The sequence below is a fragment of the Marmota marmota genome, unplaced genomic scaffold (genome assembly GCF_001458135.2).
Source record: "Marmota marmota marmota unplaced genomic scaffold, marMar, whole genome shotgun sequence".
NCBI classification, from domain to species: Eukaryota; Metazoa; Chordata; class Mammalia; order Rodentia; family Sciuridae; genus Marmota; species Marmota marmota.
In genome coordinates, this window is record NW_026006935.1 from 95,045 (window position 1) to 101,561 (window position 6,517).

Genomic DNA, 6,517 nt, shown 5'->3' on the forward strand with positions numbered 1-6,517 from the left:
ATTAATTTTTGTCCTGACTGGTAAAGCCATTCTCTGGTGCTAGGAAAAGGGAAATTTGTACTAAGAAAAGGGGAATCATAAAGACAGATGTCCAATTGTCCTCAAACAGCACAGTCCTCAGAGAGGACCCATAATATCTGCAGTTCTCCTTATTGTGCCCTTGATTCTGTCAGCTCCCTTCCTTAAAAAATATGTGGGGGACAATGATAATATGGGTTCCCCAGAGTATATCCATCCCCTCTGCAACCTGACTGTGGGTTGACAATTTGTGTAACACTAACTCTGAATATGTGGAGCTGACAGTTGTCAATTTAATATTTATACAAAGTTTACTCCGTATGCAAAATCAGTCAGGCTCAAGTGTCATCAGTGGACACTGGTTTTACAGTGCTTTAAATGACATCTGGTATGACTGAATCTTATCTTGGCATAGAACTATGGTAGTTTAAGAGGCTGCTGGGACTTTTAATGCATTGTAATTTAGTATCTTACATAACATAAATTTATTATTATCCTTCTGGAAAATCATGGGACTTTAAACACTATTCTTACTTTTCTCTCCAATCTAGTTCTAGTCAAAAATTCTCACAAAAAGTAGAATTTTCATTGTCTCATAAATTTGGTACAATTCAAATAGAGCTTCATCAATTGGAATAGGCCCCAAAGTTCCTTTAAAGGTCATTTGATGACCAAATTTTCTCTTTTCTATGTTTACAAAGTAGGCAATAACCTTATGCTATCATTATTCCAAAAATTGCACAAGCTGAAAATAAGTACATAATTAAAAATTATATACATGTATTTAAAAACATTTGGATACATTAAAGCAACGTCTCTGTATATTATTATCATAACATTTCCCAATGGTATGAAAATGTCTGAAAAACAAAAATTTATTCAATGGGTAACTGCTGGACAATTTCTGAGAAGGGAAATAAATAGAACAAAGAAGAATTAATAGAGAATTTTAAAAAACGAAAGAAAATTCTCTTTCATTACATCAAACACCTTCATCATCCTGCATACTTTCTCCTATGACTCTTGGAAAGTTTATATATATATATATATATATATATATACATATATATGAGTGAGAGAGAATTTTTTAATATTTATTTTTTAGTTTTCGGTGGACACAACATCTTTATTTTATTTTTTGTGGTGCTGAGGATCGAACCCAGCACCCCCCACATGCCAGGCGAGCACACTACCGCTTGAGCCACATCCCCGCCCAAATATATATAAAATCAGGAAATTTTATTTGAATATTCTAAAGCAGTAGTGCTTTAGATATTACTTATGTGTCCCAGTCAGTATCAACAAAATTAAATGTTTCTGAATTACAATTTTAGCTCCTGTAGGAGTTTCAGACAAGAAACAGAAGAAAACAACCCCACTTCCAAAAGAAGTATGACACACACATTTTGAGGAAACCCCAATGTTTCATGCAATGGTAGGCAAGATGTAAAAAGCCACCTAAATTCACACATGTCTACACCAATCATCATCAGAAAAAAAAAAAACTCCATAGTCCCTCTGTACATCCAAATGCATGTGGGAATCTATACCTACATTACATTACTTAATGTTATATACATTTATTACCCACTTCCCTTGCTTTTAATATCTTATGTAAAGCCTTCATTCAAACTCAAAAAGGTATAAGACTAACCTGGGTTGGGGGAAGATAATCACTTTAGCTGTTCAATTAAAATGTAGCTTATCTAAATCTCAAAATGTTTAATAAAAACAAATTATCTTCTCCATTTAACACTTGACTTCTAACTGTACAGTAAATTACATTGTAGAGAGTACACCTCTATCTTCAGACTGTATCTTCTTTTCTTAGAATTAAGATGTAACTGGACAATTTTAAGATGAATAAATGGGAAGTTGGTCCCACTAAGATGACAGTAGATATATTAAATGCAGAAGTTAATATTTTTAATTCTCTCTTTAAGTATGGATGCAGTTGAATTGGAGGGGAAAAAACCTATAACAGTTCAAAAAGAACCCAGATTCAATATATAAAAATGTCTCACAATAGGTCAACGAAGACAGTAAAAATAAGAGGAAAAAAGTAATCTTTCTGGAATGTCATTTTTCAACAACGGAGAAACACTAAGTGCCAGGAAGATTTCTACTCATGTAATTTTAGCATCCAAGTTTCCCTCTGTTTATTTTATTGGAACAAATGTGTTAAATAAATTATCTTCCTCTTCACTGAAGAGAGCTGGTCTATTTCATCTTTCATGAGCTGTTTTGGGGAAGATTAGCCATGTACTGTAGTAATGCCTACTGCATAAAATCCAAGCATTTGCTGTGAACAGGTGGAAAAAGCAGTCAGTAGAAACATAGGATCACCGGAAATAGATGTTCTTTTAAGCCATCCATGAAAGAGACCCACACAGTACCCAGTATTAACCCCAGATCTCTTCTTGTGATTTTTTGCTGTGCAAATTCCACCCCTATGAAAGAGAAATTGATCCAAAGTTCCAGGTTTTCTTGCATCTCTAGTCAATTTTCACATTAGTATAGATTTTTTTGGACTAAGGCCCTTGTTCCCATTATGTAATTGCTCCACACATTATCACCAAGGCTGTGCTATAAACCACCATATATCCAAAATAAAATGATGTTTGAAATAAGCAATACATATTCATTTCAAAAAATATTAGTAAAAGGAATACATGTAAACATAGATTGAAGTTCATTCAGAAGAGAGAAAACTTGTCCATTACCATGTATAATCCTCTGCATTTAACAAGAAGTATGTGCACACAATGCAACACTGATGGTCACAATGCAAAGTTGACCAGCACCAGCATCATGAAGCCATAGACATAATAGACCTCATATGCCCAGAAAGACGTGAAGATGAAATACATTTCAATAAAGATAGAGCTAAAAGGTAAAATTCCTCCCAGGCAAACAATAACTGCAGGCTCCAAAAAATATTTTTTCTCTGGTATAGGACAAGGTACAGCATTGACAAATGAAGGAAGTTGGGCTGACCTGACAAATTTTAGCCAAGTGTTATACCAATAAGATTTAGATGAAGAATAACCAAAAAACAGATGCAAAAGCAGCCACCATTGTTCCAAAAGGAATAGCTCTTGAAGCATGGTAGGAAGTGGCTATAAAATTGATGAAGAAGGCCTGCAACACACCACTGCTGGGATAACGAATGCCCCAGTGAACATCTGTTTTATCCATCTCCTCTCTCCTTGTCTAGCATAGAGACTTCCTCCAAAATAACCATACCCTGGAGATGTAGCAGCATAGAAAAATATATAAACCTTCTATCAGTGAAACAATAATAACAATGAGAGACACAGCAAATATCTGACATCCAGAACCAATGAGACAGGAAAATATTGGCGGGTGACTTGATGGTCTAAATACAACTACATGCACCTGCTTCCATCCATATTCAACTCCTAAGTCTCTATCCATGTCATCCATTTCTTCTTCTTTACTGTACTGGGCATAATCTTTCCTTAAGTGTGCATTAAAATCATTGAAACTAAGTCTACCAAGAAGGAGTTAAAACTGAAAACCAGTGAATACTCTGTTGAAAAAAGGACAGATCAAGATATTTGTGAAATCGATCTTCAAATTTTACATCTGACTTTTTCCATTTTACTGAATATGACATCTGTATTTTGGTATTGGGAACCAGTTTCACCTTTCCTTCAACAATTCGATTTCCACTAAAACCTATTTCAAGCTGTTTGTAGGTCCAAAGATAACAATCTTCTCCATTTCCATCTGCTTCACCAAAAATACCCCACATTGGTAAGTCATCTATGTACATCTGGTACCAGTAGTGATTTTTGATAGCATAAACAAAGGCATCTCTCTTTTCTTTATCAAAATCATTTTCACAGTAAGTGGTTGGCATCACATCATCTTTAAATTTAATATCCAGACCACTAAACTCCAAATCAACTCCTTGAAGTGCTTGTCCCAGAGTTACTTTTTTTTGACCCCACACAAATTAGAAGTTAAAAGTACTTATATGTTTCGTGGTGATTTTGGAAGGGCCCAACAGTATTCATCTATAAAACAACTTCTTCTTTATCTTGAAACTGACTTTCCTGCCTTGCGCCAGTCCACCTTTGTGAAAACCATCCGTACTAAGTGAAAGCCACTCCTAGAGTCTTAACATCCATGCTTTTATGTGAAAATGCAATTAAACCGCCTATCAACTTTAGACCAAATGCAAGAATGCAAGAGATTGTTCCAGGGACAGCCATTCGATTGGGAAACTTGAGACTTTAGGGTCAGAAGTAGCCCAAGGTATAGACCATCTGGATGGAGCCTCTGCTGGGAATCTGTGTTCCTGCTCATCTGCCTGGGCCCTGTGCAGCAGCAGCAGTGACATCGCTGTGGCTGCTGACACACCAGGAGCACCCTGCAGTAGCCTCATCCTGGGTGCTCGCTCTGGACCAGCCCATCAACTGCTCCTCCGCCACCGCCATTTGTGCCAAGGCCATTTAGCATCCACAGAGAGCAGGCAGACTCATGGACCTGGGCCCAGCAGCTGCCTCTGTGGCCTCTACTGCCGCAGTCTGGCTGGGCACAAAATCACGAGCCACTCACAGCCTTGTAGATTCAAACAGCAATTCTTTATTCCCGAACTCTCACCGGCACTCTACATGCACATTCTGGGGAAAATCCTCTGGCACTCTACACGCATGTTCTGGGAAAATCCAACAACACTTTACACGCATGTTCTGGGAAAATCCACACCCTCCACGGGGCTCTGCATACCAAAAAACTCTCTGAATCCCGCGAGAACTCAACGGGAACTCAAGGAGCGGGCACCTGAGGCAGCAGGATACGCCCTATTCCCAGCAGGATCCACNTGAAAGTAAACAAACAGATCTGTTAGCCTCATTTAAAAACAATCCTTAACAGCTGTTTACCTAATTTAAATTAGACCATTTAAATCACGTGAATTAAAAAAAAATAAATAAAAATAAAAAAACTTGGATCCATTTTTTCATGAGTGCTCCTCCTATATGATATATGGACATATGCACATACAGACATACAACACAAAACACAAGTGTGCACACATAACATACAACACATAAGACAATAGTAAAGGCCTTGTAGCTTTACACAGGTGAAATTTCCGTTGCAATGTTTAAAAACTCCATAGTCAAAAAATAAAACTGATCAGAAAAACATTAACCTAGGTTTGTATGAGCTCAAAAAATAAAATAGAACTTTATGATGTGGGAAAATGCAATAATAAAATAGATATTGAAAAAAGCACCCTGGTTAATCACTGTTGCAGATGTAAGAATAGCCAAGCTGGAGCTCTGGATATCAGCTGTTATGGATTTGAGTCAAATCATCTTCTTTTTGGTCTGTAGAAATTGCTTTGGTTAGTCTCTCTAGAATCCAAATCAGCTGCTGTTCTCCCTGTGGAAACACACAAACAGAACCCCGACTCCAGGCAATCACTGGGTCAGGACCCTTCCATTGTCCTGTTAGAATATCTTTCCAAAGTACCTTAGGCTTATGTACATTTTTTGGACACATATGCCTTTCTGCAGCACTGAGTCCTGATGAATCCAAATTTAAAAAGTTTAGGGTAAAAAGGGTTATTTTAAGTTATCTTTGGGGGATATATACCCCTTAAAGATCCTTTTAAATTTAAGTATTTCAAAAGCATTCTGCCTTAGTTTTTAGAATTATTTTAGTCCTTTTAATTTTTTGATGTGGTTTTAAACCAATTTCCTTCTAGTTTAATGTTTTCTAAATTGGCTCTTGTCTGTAAATTTTAACACCCTCATCTGAGACTTCTAATTTCTGCACCACCAGAAATTAAAGTTGATGGGCTTTTTGAAAAAAAAAATACTAATAATCTCCTTGTTCTTCTATTTTATCCAATATTTGACTTTAAACTTCTCCTACCTTTTTCTGTCTTGAATGTCTGTATCTAATAGTTGTCTTAGCCTTTTGCATTTTCTATCTGAAATACCTTTACTTGACATTTTCAACCATTTTCTGTCTTATTTCTATCTTCTAGTGTTTTTTTTTTCCCTAAGGTTTGTGCATTCACCCTTAGTTGCTTTTTTCCTCCTAGTTTTTTGTTGTTGTTGTTGTTGTTTCCTATTTTGTGGGTTTAAAATTTTTGTCTTCCTACATCTTCTCTACCTTCCTACATCTTTTCTATCTTTTTTTCCACCTTCCTATACTTTTGTCTTCAAAGTTTTTCACTTCAAATTTTTAATCTTTTATATCCAAATATGTTTTATCCTATTACCTTCCCATTTTCATGGTTTTTTTTTAAGTAATGCTTTTAAGATTAACTAGGCTTCAAATGATGCAATCTTTCCTCCATCATGAAGGCATCTTAACTGCCTTCAATTTAACCTTTTAAAGCCTTTTGTAACTTACTTAGACATTTTACAACTTTTTACTTTACCACACAAAGATTATCTCATCTAGAAACATTTCTTTTTCTTTTAACCTTCCATATTAAAATATATTTCCACAT

The 6,517-nt window shown here is 35.9% G+C and overlaps 1 pseudogene; it reads right to left on the reverse strand.

Moving 5' to 3' along the window:
- Nucleotides 1-2,567: 2,567 nt before the first annotated feature.
- Nucleotides 2,568-4,432, reverse strand: LOC107133641 (annotated as a pseudogene).
- Nucleotides 4,433-6,517: the final 2,085 nt, after the last annotated feature.